The following is a 16,361-nucleotide window of genomic DNA, read 5'->3' on the forward strand; positions in this document are numbered from 1 at the left end:
CTTTGCATAGGAAGAACATGATATCCCAGAGTCCACTGTGTGTTAAAGGCTGGCAAATAATGACTTTGCAGAGCTGATCTATGCGCTGTGGTTAAGGCTGTAAGAGGCAGGTATGTTTTGCATGTGATATGGACATACCCACACTAGAAGAGCAGGGAAGCAGGTTAACTTTTTGGGTCATTTTATTAAAGAAAAATGGATTTCCCCATTAATAGTATTTTTGGAAGTAGATAAATAAGCCAGTGGCAAAATCATATTCTGCTTATGATTTGAGAAGAGATAACTAAGGATGTGTATGTATCAAAGTTTTATTCCAGACTTGAAAGCGATTTGAATTCGGTATACAATAAGCATTGTTCTTAGTCTTCATACACAGAAGCCTGTGACCCTAGAGCAGAATCTATTTGGTAGATACTATGGGGATAAAAATATCTTTTTGTTCTCTAGTTGTAAAGAATTTACAATGTAGTTCACTTAAGAATATCTATGAAATAACAAGATTAATTTCTTGATATGTTAAATTGATATACAGTACAAAAACTCAAGAGTGTTTAAAAAAAACACAAAACAAAAAGCCAACAAACCACCCAAAAACCTGACTCTGAGAAATTAGAAGGCCTAATGGGAAAAGGTGGAGACACTAAAACCTGCTTGTGTGAAAGCTGTTTTGCCTCTATGCTCATGGTATATTTTTATGTGTGGTTTTTTCAGAGTGCTTTTTCTAGGGAACTTGTGCTGTGGGTCTGTAAATACAGGAAGCATAGTTTTACCTGGCCAAAAACTTCATTACAAATCTTCTCCTAGGTATCCAGGATAGTTGGATGTAAAACCCTGAGACAATTTTTTGTGCTTGCAAACAAGAGAAGCAGACATTAAATTGGCATGTAATTTGTTTGCATTATCTAGGGTCTCTGAAGCAATTACTTTTGCATATGTTAGCAAGTCTGGAAGTCTTTCAGTTTGCATATTTACAGGGTAGAGATGATAGCTGCAAGGTCTGATCATTGAAGCAGCTGAATTAGTACAAAATTGACAGGATCAGGTCTCTGCTGATGTGTATAGCGAACACACCAGATTTTTTTTTTTACCATTAAAAGCTACTTCCAGTGATGGCTTTTTCACCTCATTTATCTGGCAATAAGGCTTGTGCATAAGTGTTGTCTATGGCAGCCTCTAGGAATTTAATATTAATTTTACCTGGGCAGTTTCGCTACCTAGGTTGGTAATACTTAGTTATAACTACAGTGACATTTTTCCCTTTGATCCAGAGATCGTTCTGGCTATTTTTTCTGCACAATAAAAGTTTGTTTTATTTTATAAGTGGCTGATAACAAAGTAGATATTGCATTTGGGTGATTATATGTGTATGATCCAGAAGCTCTCCTTCTGCCTGCCCTCATTTCTTCATTGCTGTGCACAGCAGGTAGAGCATTCAACCAGTGAAGGCAGTCCTGGGGTTTGATTTTTTTTTTTTTTTTTTTTTCCTTTCTGCTGGAGGACTCTGAATGAATGTTTTCCACTTCTAAGTGAACCTGACCATAAGGAGTCCTGAGATAGGCTTCTCATACTCCCTCTCTTGCTGAGAGGTGCTCTTTATATAGGTACATAAGTACCAATTGATCTGAATAGCAAGAGCATTACTACATAGCTGAATCATTCAGGTGCTCCATAGAGAAAAGAAAGCCTTGGGTCAAGTCCATCAGTAGGCCCTCTGATGAACGGATGAGTGTATGGGGTCTCCCATCCTCCCAGGTAAGGACCACAATCACTAAGTATCAGTGTCAGGTTTCCTTTCCCAGTGAGGGAGGAACAGATGCTTTGTGTCTCCTATCCTCAGTGAGCACAGCAAGGACTGGTTCCTGGATGGAGGGCAGGGCTAGCTGAAGTGTGGGAGAAGTTGGATAGTTCAATCTTTATTGCTGATGTTTTAGTCTGTAGATTAAAAAAAAAAAAGTAAGAAAATGGGGGAAAATCCAATTTAGGTAAAAAAGGAATTGTAGGAAGGCACTGTAGGCAGGTAGATGCAACAGTAGTCTGATGCTTTCTACCCTGCGACAGGGTCATCTGCCCTCATTTGAAATAATGATCTTTAGTCTGAGTTTCAGATGGAATAAGCCAACTAGGAAGCAGTGTACAATCAACTGAGAATAGATACAGTTTGCATCTGCAGATGTGTTGTGCACAGGCAAATATGTGGGCATCAGCACTTCATTAAATCAAGACCGGTGTTTGTATGGACACTTTGATTACAGACATTATTCAGTTTAGAGGGTTTTTGGGGGGGGGGGGGTGAGGGGTCCTTCTCTTAATGTTTTCTGCTGTGAGCACAGTCAGCCCTTCAGGAGAGGGAAGGGAAGATTTTGAGGAGTGTTCCTACAATTATTTCAGTATGCTACAAAAGTGAAGCAAATCCTGGCGCAATGGAAAAGAAAGCTGCAAGGCTGTAATGCCCTGAACTGTACTGGAGATGTGACCCAGGTCCCTTCAGCCAAAGAAGGAACACGTGGTACTTGCATGCAAGTGATGGCCTGACTTGAGTAAAGGATTCATGGCTGTTGCTTCCCTCTGGTCTGGAATGAATTCCTTAACTCTGATCCTCATGCCTCTTCTCTGTCTGTCTTGATGAACAGCCAAGGAAACTCACTACTCCTTTGCCAAGTTTTGTGGATCCTACACACAGACAACCAGCTTCCCATGTCCATTGGAAATGGGATTTAGCATATAAAGTGGGGGTTTTAGATTCCAGTAGATTTTTGTGGTACATAGAAGTTAGGGGTTGCAATTCCCCACTGGCAACTGAGCTTCTGGAGGGACAAAGTATGTCTAAGCCCTATAAATACAAAGCTCCAAATCAACTGTAGGATTTCACTGTACTTCTGGGACTTAATTTTCTTTTAAAGAATAACTTGGTGCTTGCAAGAGTTGTGGCCTGGACCATGGAGCAATGATGTTCTTGACAAACATGAAACAAATTGAAATCTCATCTCTTTGCAGCGTGTCTCACAGCTCTCTGCCTTAAGACAAGAAGGTGGTGGTGAATGTGAGTGCAAGAGATGCAGGATGTGCTGTACAGAGGGCCCTGATCTTGCATCCATCCACCCACTCTTAACAACCTGCTAGTACTATGGGAGACCATGGGGTGACTTTTTGGCAGAAAGGAAGTTAGTCTTGCTATATACCTACTTTTCCACAATTTTAGAGTCAAAACCACTCATTTGCTGATGAAGGCAGGAGAGAGAAGATGCTCTGACATGATAATGTTGGTCCTTTGCTGCAGACAGTACCTGGACTATCCAGTTTCTTGCTGAGGTAACTGAAAACAGAGGTGACCCCAGTGAAAGGTGCCCTGGTATGCCTGGAAGGGAAGGCAGTAGGAATTTAGATGAAACATTTAAAGCCATTTATCTCTGAGCCCAGAAAGCTGAGGCTCTGAGGTCAGCTAAGCCAGCCAAGTGATGAGACAGTTTAGCACCAAATCCCTGTGCTCTAATTTAATGCTGAACCTATCTCACTATGAAGCCTGGTACCCACTTCTTTTTCAAGGAGCACAGAAGTATTACTCACGACACCACCCATGGGGTGATGGAGAGTAGCTTCCCCAGGCATGGGGAGTATGAGCAGATAGGCTGATCATGCTTTCTCTGTTCTCTCTGAGAGTGCTGCTGCCATGTGCTGAATCAATTATTCAGGTTTCATGAATTAGTGATTGATTAATTAAAAGCCTTATCCAGAGTCTAGGAGTTCACTAAAAACCACAGTCCTTTCTTGGCTGAAATACTTGCTCAAATAGCAGTCTATTTTTGTAGCCTTTTCTGCTAAAGAAGGCTTTCTTCTCCCTGCCCACCCCACCCACCCTGAGATTTAGGATGGAAACAGAATGAAGAATAACCTCTGTTCTGCAGACATCCTCATATGTGAGGCATGGAACAAAATTATTCTGGCCTGTTAGCAAGGGCAGCTGTGTCCTGTACATTGTACAGGGTCATGCTTGCTTTTGTCATTAGTGGTGCTTGCTTGTGTATTGAGAGAGGAAAAAAAAAAATTATCCATTAAATCCAGTTACTACAGTCTTTATGGACCATTTCTAAATGTGGCATACTTAATAGACCATCTGAAATTCTTCCTTTTTGTTACAAGTCTCCTAGTTTTAAAATGTGACCTTAACATTTTCATTTTCACAGCTACAGCAGATACAGGGTTTTAGCTTGTTAGGAGGTATGCAATACTTCTAGAGGTCCAAATGACGCTTAAGCCAAGCGTCTTAATGGAGGTGCAAATAACATGTAATTACCAACCTGAAAATTGTTCCAACATGATGAATTATTCCAAGGTGTGTTTTTTGCACTAGATCTCCCAGTACATTCAGTTTTGTATTATTCTGCATGTGATTTAGCTGCAGTTGTAACTTGCTGAATGCGATGACACTGCCAGGGCTGGACAGAAACACAGAAGCAGTGTTTTGTGTGGTGCCTCTGGTGTTCAGTCCCTGCAAGTGGAGCAACTTGGGTGCTTCTTCCTCACCCTGTGGGAGTTTGTCTCATGTTGTTACTGGTCCGTCTGGGGCTGTGGAGGATGCGATGTGTCCTAGCCTAGGTGGAACCAGGGAGGATGTATCTTGGGGCCACTACCTCCTTCTCAGTCGCAGGCTGTCTGTCCATGAGGCCAGCCTCATGGAGCAGGCAGGGGACTGGCAGGGCTCAGACCATGTTGGTTGGTTTTTTTTTTCTTCTCCATTCCTATGACCCAGGGGCATTTTGCTGCTGTTTTGGAACTATCTATTCTTTGGGGTTTTATTATTTTTTTTATTTTGTTTCCTTAGCCATGCTTGCTTCAGAAACAGCTTTGTAGCTAACCTTCAGCTCAGAGCAGCCTCAGCACAGAACAGGCATCCTGCTGTTTATCTTTCAGACGTAACAGTTTCTGAAACTGGCTGTATAGCTTACGTTTTATCCTCAGACTTTAGCACTCACAAGATAATTTTAATCAGGATCTTTCTAAATCCCAAATAATAGGAACAGAAAGCTGCATCAAGGCCATGTTTGTTTCCCAGAGCCCAGTGCTTGCTGTCTTGGACTGAATTTTAAATACATATAAATCAGCATTGGTGGTAGTGCACTACACTGACCGTTTGTCTGAAGTGCAGAGTGGAGTTGCCTCTGAGGAAAATAACTTTATGGGAGGGAGGCCAGGAGCAGCCGTGAATAAACACTTGGATGTGTTTCTGGACTAGGATATTTACTGTATAATGACTCTATTCTATACTGAAAAAGAGTGTGCAATAAATAACTTCTGCCAGTAAGTATGAGTACTTCAAAACCAGCTATTCTACTGATTCTCAAAAGTAAGAATATGCTTTCTTGTTCATACTAGCTTATTTTTTTTTTTTTTAGAACTGCATACATTTGCAGTGGTGACCGGCCACTTGTAGCAAGAAACACGTTTCTTGTCTTCTTCCTGGCCTCTTGGAGCTTAGATTTCAGACCCTTTGTGCTTGGCAGGTTCTTGAACTTGTTATGCTGCTTTTTGTGCCTGGAATTGCATTTTTAATATCTTGGCAGATGGTGTTCAAACACTTAGGAGTTTTACACCCACAATTCCCTTGGTGCCAGTTGGGCATTTCTTCTGAGGAGCATTTTTCTTTTCTAATTACACCATCCTGCAGGGTTTGTGGGGGATTGTTTGTTTGTTTGTCGTCCCGTCTCCCCCCCCCCCCCCCCCCGCCTTGTCCTCCAGCAGTAGTGTATTTTGCAGTTTCGGGTATGTTACTACTATCCTATAGTTTGGAAGGTGGAAAGCCCTGACCTTCAGAATTGTTGCCCCTGTTCTCTCTCCCCTGCCTTAGTTTCTGTTAATGTAAAACTACTTAATGTTTTGCAGCCTGTTTTGCAGCTTGTGATGCATCTCCAAGTGGTTCACAGTTACAGTAGAGGGGAAGAGATTGGAGGTACTGTAACTCTTGTGGACAAAGCCTCAGTTGTATAGGTTGCACAGTGAATAAATAAGCCCACCAACTAAATCTATCAGTGCATGTTTAAACGTGAGGGTGGGGGGCAGGGGGGAAGAAGGGCTTCTGTTGGAATATAAAGAATATAGAAATGAGGACATCATTTTTCTAAAGGTTAATGGGAGCCAGATAATGTCACTGTCATTAAGGAGCTTTCTTATCAAGAAAAATGAATTTTCCTGTGCTTTGGCACACTAGACAACAGTCTCATGTTTGAGTCACCAAAATGCATCTATAGGAAGTCTTTTCCAGTACCTGTTTGAAAGCCTGAAGCTGTAATTTGTCAGGTGGAGAGAATAATCCCAGTGCTGAACTCTGCTCTGATTTAGAAACAGGAGAGCAGAAGCTGCAGAGTGATAGCCTGAATTTTTCCATCGCCTAGCCCTTCCCTCGTCACTCCTACCTCTCAGTACGTTTAACGGTTGCCTCACTGTACTTGGGCGTAGATGACTACTGAGGCTGCAAAGCAGTGGAGCACACTTGGAAAAACCCTGGTGTTTTCAGGCTACAACAGCCAAATTCCACAAGACCTGGGAGAGCATCTTGATTCTCAAGAAGTAGCTCCAATCACTAGAGAAGTCACAGGTAACTATCCTTAGACGTCATCCAGGTGTTTCAGAAGTCAGTTATTTTTCCAAATAGCAGCTGTACACTTAAGGACAGAGAGGAAGCAACAGAGGAAATAAAATGTATGAGGGCTGTAGCTGGGATGGTGCTGTCATGAAGCGGGGCTGGAAGAGTAGCTGGATGAAGGAGCTTGCTGGTTGCACTTAGGTAGGGTGTCTGCAAAGCAGCCTCACACAGATGGCATGAGCTAGCTCCAAATGTCCTGGAACCACGTTGTTCAGCTGCCCCAAGTCATTAGCTACAAAATGTCCCGTCTCAGCACCAAGGGCTGTCTAGCCATCAGGACCATCTCGGAGATGATGATGGCTGCAGTCCAGGGCCAGCTGGTGCCTGTGTCTCTACATAAAGCTTATACCTGCCTCCTTCTCTCATTCTTCAAGCTATCACCACAGAACCCAGATGCCAGGCTGAGGCAGTAGATGTTCCTGCAGCAGAACTGTAGCCATAGGGGCATCTGCAATGGCTGTCTGGGACCTCTCTTCTGCTGGTGAAGAAAATGCCCTTTGTTTTTAAATTAACACCCCTAGTCTTCAAATTAACATAAAAAAGCCTGTGTATAATGTGTCTTTTGTAGATTAGGTGATAAGCACAGTAAATGAGCTGTTTTACAACAAACAGGGAAAAACTGGAATTTAAATACATGTGGGTTTTTTCTTCCCTTGCAGTGTTTGCATTTTTTGTTATTACACCTTTCCTCCTCTATCTTCATTTAAGCCATTCCCAAATAAGATTATGCATGTTAAAGTGGGAGGTTAAAGCTGTGCTATGTTTACTTGGTTTTATCTATTCTGGATTTAGAAAAAAAAACAACCTTTTGATAAAGGCAGTATATCCAGGGCTTTCTGTTTCATATTATGAAGTATGCTGCTATGCACAGTTCATTCTATTAAAAACTTGAATTAAAATTCCAAGTTGGGATTGCTCAGAGGGGACCTTGGGAAACATTACTGGATTTCTTGCTAACTATAGAACTTCTCTCCACAGCCTTGAACAACAGATCTGGGAGACTCATAAGCTTTAAAAGTGGAGTTATTTAGTGTTATGGTCATTTGTCTTTTGTTACTTGCATGCTTGTGCTACTGTCTGGTTATGGAACGGTTGTTCAATTTTAGGGACTAGGGAGGAGAGAGTAGCAATGATGGCTTCAAGGGGAGGATGTGTATATTTAATGTGCAGTTTTTCTCTGAAATGCTCTTCCAACACCTCAGCTGTTACAAATGAAACAAGAGAAACGCATTTCTTATGTTGTAGATTTTTGGTGGTCACTTGAAAACATATAACAATGTTAATTTTTTTTTCAAGTATGAGGTTAATATGAGCCAGCTCTCCCCTGTGCATCTCTTTGTCATGGAACAGATCTATTTGATTAACTCTTTTCCAGAAATAAAATAGATTGCTGTGATGCCACTATAGTGTTCTGATATTGTACGTTATTTAAACTATTTCAGTATTATCTTCCAAGGACACTGCCCAACTGAGATGCAAAGTGTGACCCACCCTTGCTATAGCAGGAACTATGGAAAGTCCCTTTTTTAAGAACTGGTTAACATCATGCAGCATTTTCATTCTCTGCATTGCAGGGATAAACTAAAAAGGCAAAATGGAGCAAAAGGATATTTGGCTTTTTTCTCTGTGTGAATCTCTCTGCTGAGGATGTTTAAAACCTTTTCTGCCTTGATCTAGTAGCTAAGATCTGTTACACAGAGAAATCTCAATACTACGATTCTTGATTCTGGATGCGAGTTGATTTATCTCCTCTGTTCAGGTGGCACACTGATCAAATATGTGGTTTGAAGAAATACAAATTTTGATAGATTCGGAAGATTGTCCATAAGAGGTGGAGCATCTGTGGGTATATGATTGCTGAAGTTTCACACTCTGAAGAATCTGGAAGAATATATTATTAAGGTGCTATCAATTTTACTCTTCTACCTAAAGATGATGTAAACTGGCCCAGTGGACTAGTGTACCCCGTAGCAGCTGGTCCTGCAAGGTACTGAGCACTAACTACTTACCCTGCAAAAGCAAGTGCTTGGCTTTTGGCCTCTGAGCAGTACCTGTGAAGTCAATAAGACAAATGTACGTGCTTAGAGCTCAGCACGTACAACCTTGGCTAGGTTGTATCTAAACCTAGTCCATCTTACCCAGCCTAGGGTGTGACATCTTGCCAGCTGCAGCATATGATGCTGGCAGGTCAGCTTTAGTATAGCCACTTGTGCTTGGAGTAGATCAAAAATCAAACAAGTGCGTGGCTGAAAGCGTGATCCTCTGGACTTGCTTGTGTTTTGCAGATTAGGTCTTGACTCTAGATCATCTTGAATCTTGTAATTCATGCTGTTTCTAAACCTGTACGGTAGTGTAGGACTGAGCTGTCACTGCTGTCTGAGGGATCATCTTGCAGAGAATACATACAGCAAAGTGTGGTATTATGGACATTATGTTTGTATCAAATAACACTTTGACAGAAAACAATCCAGTTAAATTTGTAGTGGAAAACCTCTTTCCTATGTGATGGATTCCCTTCCCTGCCTCAAGTGGAAGCTGGGGTTGTGTTATTCACCTCTGTTATTTTTCACTTGCTTTCAGCTGTGATGCTCATTTTAACAACATTATAAATGCTTACTATTAATATTTCCATTTTATAAGAGTCCTGTGGGTTCCATCACATCAGACAACTTCTGTGAAAATCAGCAGAATTTTAATTGGCTTGGTTTGTTCAAGTCAGTGGTGGATATTCTGCCTTCACTTGTACTTTACTTTGAATTTCAGTTTTGTTTCCCTGCTGCTGTTGTGTGGCTGGCTTTGTTAGGGCATATTGCAATAAATTCAAATGAATGCATTTATGACCAGCCTCATGTCTAACACAAATTATACTATAGTTAAGATATCAACACATTTTGGAAGTTATTTTTACTCAACCAGCAACTTGAGCTATTGAGTTACTGTATCATCAAAACTTGTTTCATGATTATTTGTTGTATTTAAAAAGTTGGTCTCCATTTTGTTTCCCTGGATTAAAATTTCATGTGGTTGCTGCTGGTTGCACTGTAATATAATCTGATCTGGGGGTCTCTTATACAAGGCAATTTACAAACAAGTCCTAAGATGCTATAGCTTCTGCCCCTGAGATTCCTGATCCAGTAAATACTTAAGCCTTGTGTGTGTCAGGACACTGACTCTCATGGTTATTGAATGCTGCATGGCTGATGCAGAGAAGTTCTGTGTAGAGAAGGTTGGTCCAGGAAGATGATGTCAACCTGGGTGCTGCTGTGGCATAACTATTCTGGCCAGCTTTTCCTCTCAGAAGTACATGTACACACAAGACACTAACAAATTATATTGTCTGCACAAATAAAAACACTCAAATGTGTGAATGTCTGATTGCAGGGTTGGGATTTGGAAATGTAATCTCTGACAGGGGCTCTACAACCAGTTATGTACTCTTGAATATAATATTTGTTTTGGAGCTCTCATGAATTTTTGCAAATGCTTACTGATCCAGCCTTGGAAGCAAAATGTCTAAAATAGAAAGCATTCTCATTAGAGTGACACTGCATGGGATAACTTTCCTTGTTTAATTGGGGACACATTCGTTGTGCTTGTGCTCTCTATGTATCTATTTCACTCAAAGTATGCTTGGTATGTTCGTTCTTGTTTCACACTTGCAGCTTCTGAAATGTTGTGTTTCCTTACTCTCGTTCTTGTTTTTGCTTTTCTGCAGGTTGTCTTGAAGTTACCCCTGAGAAGAGGTAGGCACCCTGAGAGGGCAGAAGAACCTTGGACCTCTGCAGCTTTACCTCTGTTGGAATCGGATGGATTCTTCACATCTTCACTGTGGCACGGGTGCTGAAGTGCCTTTCTAGTGCAGCCTTCAACCTGTGCTTGCTTGAGGTAAGAAATCCTAAAGGGCGACTAATAGATATGTTGGCTGTGGCTATCCAACAGTGTGAAACAAATTGGCGGCATTGTACCTTCATCTTTTTTGTTCTTAAAAACCAAAGCACCTGATCCCAAGTCAGCATAAATGTTCTTCATGGTTTCATCGTTCAACCACAATCTTGAAGGTTTTTCCAACATCTTTTCACACCCAATTTATCTGTGGAACAGAAAACTGAACAGGATCTTAACATGCTTTTTTAATCACTAAGCATGTTAGTTCTCCTTTTCAGTCAGAGCTCATTCCTCTTAAGAACTTGGCAGTGGCTTCTCCATCTTCCTTTAAAAGATGCTTTTTCCTGCTAGAGAACTCACCAATAGATACTGGCTTACATCAATTCTACTACTTTCTTTTGGAAGCAGTGACTTTTGAGCCATAGGGTACATGTTACCATATGTGTTTGTTGAAAGCAGCTGGGAGTTAGTTACACCATGGTCTGTCCTATCATGACCTTAGTGTCTTTATTTGTGTCAGGAGTGGAGAATAATTTATATCGATGCCGAGAAATGCGACTTTTGTGTGTCTCTTCTGTTATCTCCTGCTGATAGTTATCCAGTTACTTATTATTTTATGTTGACGCTTTAGCAGCTGGAGTGCAGAGACTTAAGTGAAATCTATGTGAAGAAGGATTTAGAGGTAATTAAAAGGAAGGCGATGCAGAGGAACAGGACAGGAAGGAGGAGACGACAGTAGGGAAACTTCTCCCAGTTGGGAGCGTGATACTCTCACTTGATCTTGCTGACTCTGATGCTCAGGTACTGAGCCAACATCTGAAGTGAATAAAAGGGTTAAAGTTCTTCATTGTTGCTACACAGATTCTGCTCAAACCACATGTGACTGGCTGCTAAGGTTCCTCTGCAATTTGAAAGAGGTCTATCATCCTAAGCTTCAAGCCAGACTCTTTGGTCATTATAGGAAGAGGGATTTTTGGCGTCTGAGTGAGTTACCGCACCTCATCTATTCGCAGTGATTTGAAATCCCAAGCACTTTCTAGAATTTATCACTTGCTTATTCCAGATGGATGACTTCTTTGTGCCTGCCCAATTTATAGCCCATGCTGCAGATTTAGCATCACTTAGTTTAAAACTAGGCACTTTCCTTAACCATAAATATCTTTAGAAAATAATCATAGGGAAATGTTTGGGGGAGATAAAATATAATACCATGTTATCATTATTTTGTGGCATTTTCCTGCCAGTTTTATTTCTGTATTATAGTTTGTTCCTTTTGTAAGACTCTGGTGAGCATAAATAGAGTGGAATCAACAGATGTAATTCGATATAGTTCTTCCATAACTCAAGTAATGCAAATTTAACCAATGCTAGCTTACATTTATAGCCTTGTATGTTTATACACCTCCATTTAGAATGAATAAACTATGAAATCTAACTACTGCTTCCCTTTCAACCCTCTACTAATTGTCTGAAACAAAGGAAGCATCTACATTGGTCACTTCTCACTTTCAGCATAAAGTTGGGAATTTGTGAGTGAATGATACATGCGTTTTACAAGTAAGCAAGCTGAAAAAAAAAAGATGTAAAAGCCTTGCTATTTAAAGCTAATAATACAGCAGCGCTCCTTCCCTGTAACTTATAATGCTTTACAAATAACTGTTTCACCCTTTTATTATGGTTTCTTACTTATGCTGTCTGTCATTGGTGTAGAATTGTCTCTTGGAACAAAAATAAAATCAGAACTGTAACAGCATGGATTTAACGGCACAGACTAATAACTTCTAATGTATCCAAGAGTGGGCATTACTTTGAGAAAGCATGGTTTTGTAGCTATTGCAGATTTGGATTGCAGTCCTTGGACTAGCACAGGCATTGTTTGACTCTTGCTATGCATTACTTACAACCAGCCTTTCAAAACGGGGGTTGAAATGAGTAATGTGACTCAGATCTACAAAGACTGACCATGTAGGGAATTGCTTCTGGTTACAACACCCTGCATAAGCCTGATTTCTGGGGAAAAGCCTGTGAAAGAAACTGCATAGACATCCTTTTATGATCTACTGTTTACGAAATGTGACAATGGCTATGTCTGCATGATGGCTTAGTCTCGTACTAAACTTGAAGAGCCTTAAAATGCTCTGTGGCCACACAGGGCAATCCCTCGGTCTTTTCAAGTTTTATCCTACTGCTTCCACTCTGCTTCCCTGTGGACACAAGGCTTGCACTCGATAGTGTAGAGCTGTGCTCCACAGAGCAACCCGCGGGTGTAAAATGTAGCCAGGATGGAAGTCCTGAGCAGGAGCTTCCCTGATCCGTGCTGTGTTTGTGCAGAGATCGCTGAGGCAGAGCGCTGGTGCTGCTCTGTTCCCCATGGGCAAACACTACTTTCTACTGCTGGCCGGGAGCCCAAGGCGAGCATAGCCAGTGAAGGAGCGTGACTGAATCTGAGTTTCAGAAAGTAAATCAGTAGAACAATTTTGGAATATCTAGTGTTGTGTTGTGTTTTTCCCCCCCCCCCCCCTCCTTTGGGGACTCTTTAATCCTAAAATTACTTGTATATATTTATGTATTTCACCTTCTTTTGCAAGAAAAGTCATTGTCAGCAGTTCATTGTGGAGGTATGAGAGGTAAGAAGGGTGTATCATCAACACTAGAGCAGCCAGTACCTGCCACCCAATTGGACTTATGCAATATAAAATGTAAGGCTTGGAAACAAATTCATAGTGCTTGATTGAGAGTTCAAGATGAATTACTTAAAGGCATGCCCAGGTAGATGCAGTCACTGTACCGATATGTGGCTGCTATCTGTACTGGGGAGGAAAAGATAAACCTGAGTGAGCAGTCAGCATTTCAGCAAATCTCTTCACCTGTGAAATCTCATTGCTAAATATGCTTGCCAGTGCTCCCTTTGTAATATTGCAAATACCAGACTGCTAAATTAGAAGGGAATTTTTTTGGCTGAAGGATAGGGAAGGAGAGACATTCTGGAGATGGACTTTCATGCTTTGTAACTTCATAACTTCCTGATCTACTCCTGGGAAAGGACACTGATACCAGGTATATCTTAAGACTTTGTTTATTGTTTTGCCCCCCTGCTACCCGCCCCCCCCCCCCCCCCCCCCCCCATTTTATTACTTACTACTTCTATACTCAAGAACTTTTCTCTCTACTTTGGTCAAATCAAGCTCTTGGAGGGGGTTGTTCTTTACGGTCCTCTCTGGAGTAAACAAGGGGATCTGACAGCTTTGGGTGCTCTTGCTGTCAAAGAAAAAAAAACTTCCAAAAGGAGGTGCATGTTAACTCCTTGAAGTGCCTGCAATGCTGGACAGCTTTGGGGGGATCAGGAGTGATGGAGCCATTCTCACGATGCAAGACTGACTTGTATCCTCAGGTGTTGATCACTGGGCAAAATGTTCACATGGTCATTAAGCTGGACCTCTGTCTATGAGTAGCAAAGATCCCACAATCAAGCCAGCTTGTTCTAGGCATCCAAAGAGCAGCTTATTTTTCCCTCTTGAGTGCTCACAGCCTGTCTTAGTGGGAACTGGTGTAATTTTTTTTCCTGATTCAGCAGTTGTGAAAAATTAGGTTAATAGCGCAATTTCCATGCGTTAGCACCACTACAATGAAAATGGTGTCTGTCTAAGACCCATTGCAATGAAATGTGCTGTTAGCAGATACTGCATACAGTGCTTGTATGAATCCGAGGTGCCTCTGGAGTCAGGCTTTGCAATCTCTTGGTAAACCTCTACCTGCTGATACAGCAATATGTGGAGCTCCAGGAGGCATGATGATTTTGTTATGAAAGAGCAAATCAGAAGAAATGCAATTTCTCAACCTGTCCCCTGAATCTCTAGCGGGGTAAAACACCTGCCTCTATTTCCAGGGGGCCTGGCACTCGACGCTTTTGAAATGTACAGGAAACAAAACTGCCTTCCCTCTAGTTTTCTTGCTGCTGGCTGTTTTCGGTGGATGTGCTTTCCATTGGTGTTAGGGCAAGAGCAGACTAGGTCCTTGCTTAAAAAGTGAACGCTGGTTGCCAGTGCCTCCATTCCTTGTTAGCATGTCAAGTCAAAGGAGAGCTTCTTGTCAGCAGAGAGGAGGTGGGTGCTTCTCCTAAAATGACATAGAATTATGTGTATCTATTCCTTTTGCAATGAAGACTGCTGAAGTGCTCTATTTACCCATGGCTTTTCATAGCAGCCTTATGTGGGATTACCTGTGATTCTGTGGTGTTGTACTCTGTTCCCACTATGAAATCCATTATATCCATTTCACTTTAATGCACATGGATTGCTGTGGCAATGAACCTTACACAGAATTATATCATTTTTTAGTTCAGAAATCACTTATATCACAGAGGGCAAAACTGCCTTGCACATCCTTGTCCACTCTATCTGAATAATAGACCAGAGACTGCTGCTCTTCAAGATCTTCAGTCATTTTTGCTGTGCAGAAAAATGTCATTCTTGTGTTTAGAATACTTCTCTGCTGTCATTAATTTATGTCCTATTGAAATGAGGTATCGGAATTTTGGGTTTGGCCTGATGGGTTCTGCAGGATTTCAGCATCTGGGAAGTTTCTTGGTATAGGCACTGTTTTACTTCATACACTTATTTTCATTTGTAAATAGATAGCTGACTTTTATGGCAAATGTGTTCTAGTCTCAACTGGAAAATTTGATAGTAATATTCATAATAAGGGGTAGATATGCTTTCCAGATTGGATTTTTGTAGTTCTCTTCCCACCCCTCCTTTCCTTCCACAAAATGACCTTACTGGACACCCCCCTCTATTACTGTTTGGAAGCCCAAAAGAAAAGCGAGAACTCTTTGATTCTTACCGTGACAGTATGTCTGTTTAACTCAGCTCTGAGAATTCATTACCCTACTGTAAGCAAATACCTTCTTTTTCTGTTATTGATTTCTTCCCCCCCCGCCCCAGTGAATGTACTTACTCAGCCTGTTTGCTGTCACTTTGAAATGTCAGAGATGCCTTTTGGACATTACTTTGCAGGAAAACAATGACAGTTCAAGAAACCCATAAGTTTTAAAGGAGCAGAGCTCTAGTATGGTTCAGTGTATCTCAACATCTAAATGACATTAGGTATCAAGTTAGACAAGGATATACATTTCACAGTAACGAAGATGAAATGGCTGAGCCAGATTGTGCTTGCTGCTTGGGTATGTAACATCCTACCTATTTAAACCTTTTTTCATTCCATGTTCAGATTGAAGAATAGTTCATGTCATGAATATTAGCTGTTGTCAATAAATCAGAAGCACTCTGAAAGTTATTACTAAAATTATCTATTTCTGCTTTTTGACTGAAGTAGACACCCCCCGCCCCCCAACAGGTTGATAAATATATAATAGGTGCGATCCATCCAAGGAAGGTATGGTATTTATAACTATTCTCTGAAAATAAAGCGTAGAAGTATGGAAGCTTACCTAGCAAGAGATAATTTGATATTCTCTAATCATTTTCACTTATTTCTACCAGGCTCCAAACAGACTTAATTAGATTATTAAAATTATAGTATACAATGATACTGAAATTTCTGCTTTGTAGCTTGGAGGCAACTTTTGAATCTGCCACTAATTAAACACATTCAGTCTGATTGCATACTCCCTGGGATCTGAATTTCATGGCTTTGGTTTTTGGCGTAGCAGAATAACACTGCCGGTGTAAATCCTGGTCAGTCTTGTAGTGGAGAAAGTAACTGTGTGGGTCACAGGGGAAGAGAGAACTGAAGCTTGAATATTTCCTTTTTCCCTGGAGTTGAGAGTTTGTGTTGCCCTGTCCTCAGGGGCCTCACCTTTGCAAACAGATCTGAGGAA

General features: G+C 41.2%; 1 long non-coding RNA gene across 5 annotated transcripts in view; it reads left to right on the forward strand.

Annotated features, from left to right (window-relative positions):
* The window catches only part of LOC148053162 (uncharacterized), an 81,552-nt gene that overhangs the window by 13,699 nt on the left and 51,492 nt on the right, over positions 1-16,361 (forward strand). For all 5 annotated transcript variants that reach the window (XR_015708854.1, XR_015708850.1, XR_015708853.1 and 2 more), the window contains one exon: positions 10,353-10,522. This is a non-coding gene — a long non-coding RNA (uncharacterized LOC148053162). The remainder of the gene's footprint in view (positions 1-10,352; positions 10,523-16,361) is intronic.

Source organism: Nipponia nippon, unplaced genomic scaffold, assembly GCF_047370975.1.
Source record: "Nipponia nippon isolate SJK-2023a ecotype South Korea unplaced genomic scaffold, ASM4737097v1 scaffold_4, whole genome shotgun sequence".
Taxonomy (NCBI): domain Eukaryota; kingdom Metazoa; phylum Chordata; class Aves; order Pelecaniformes; family Threskiornithidae; genus Nipponia; species Nipponia nippon.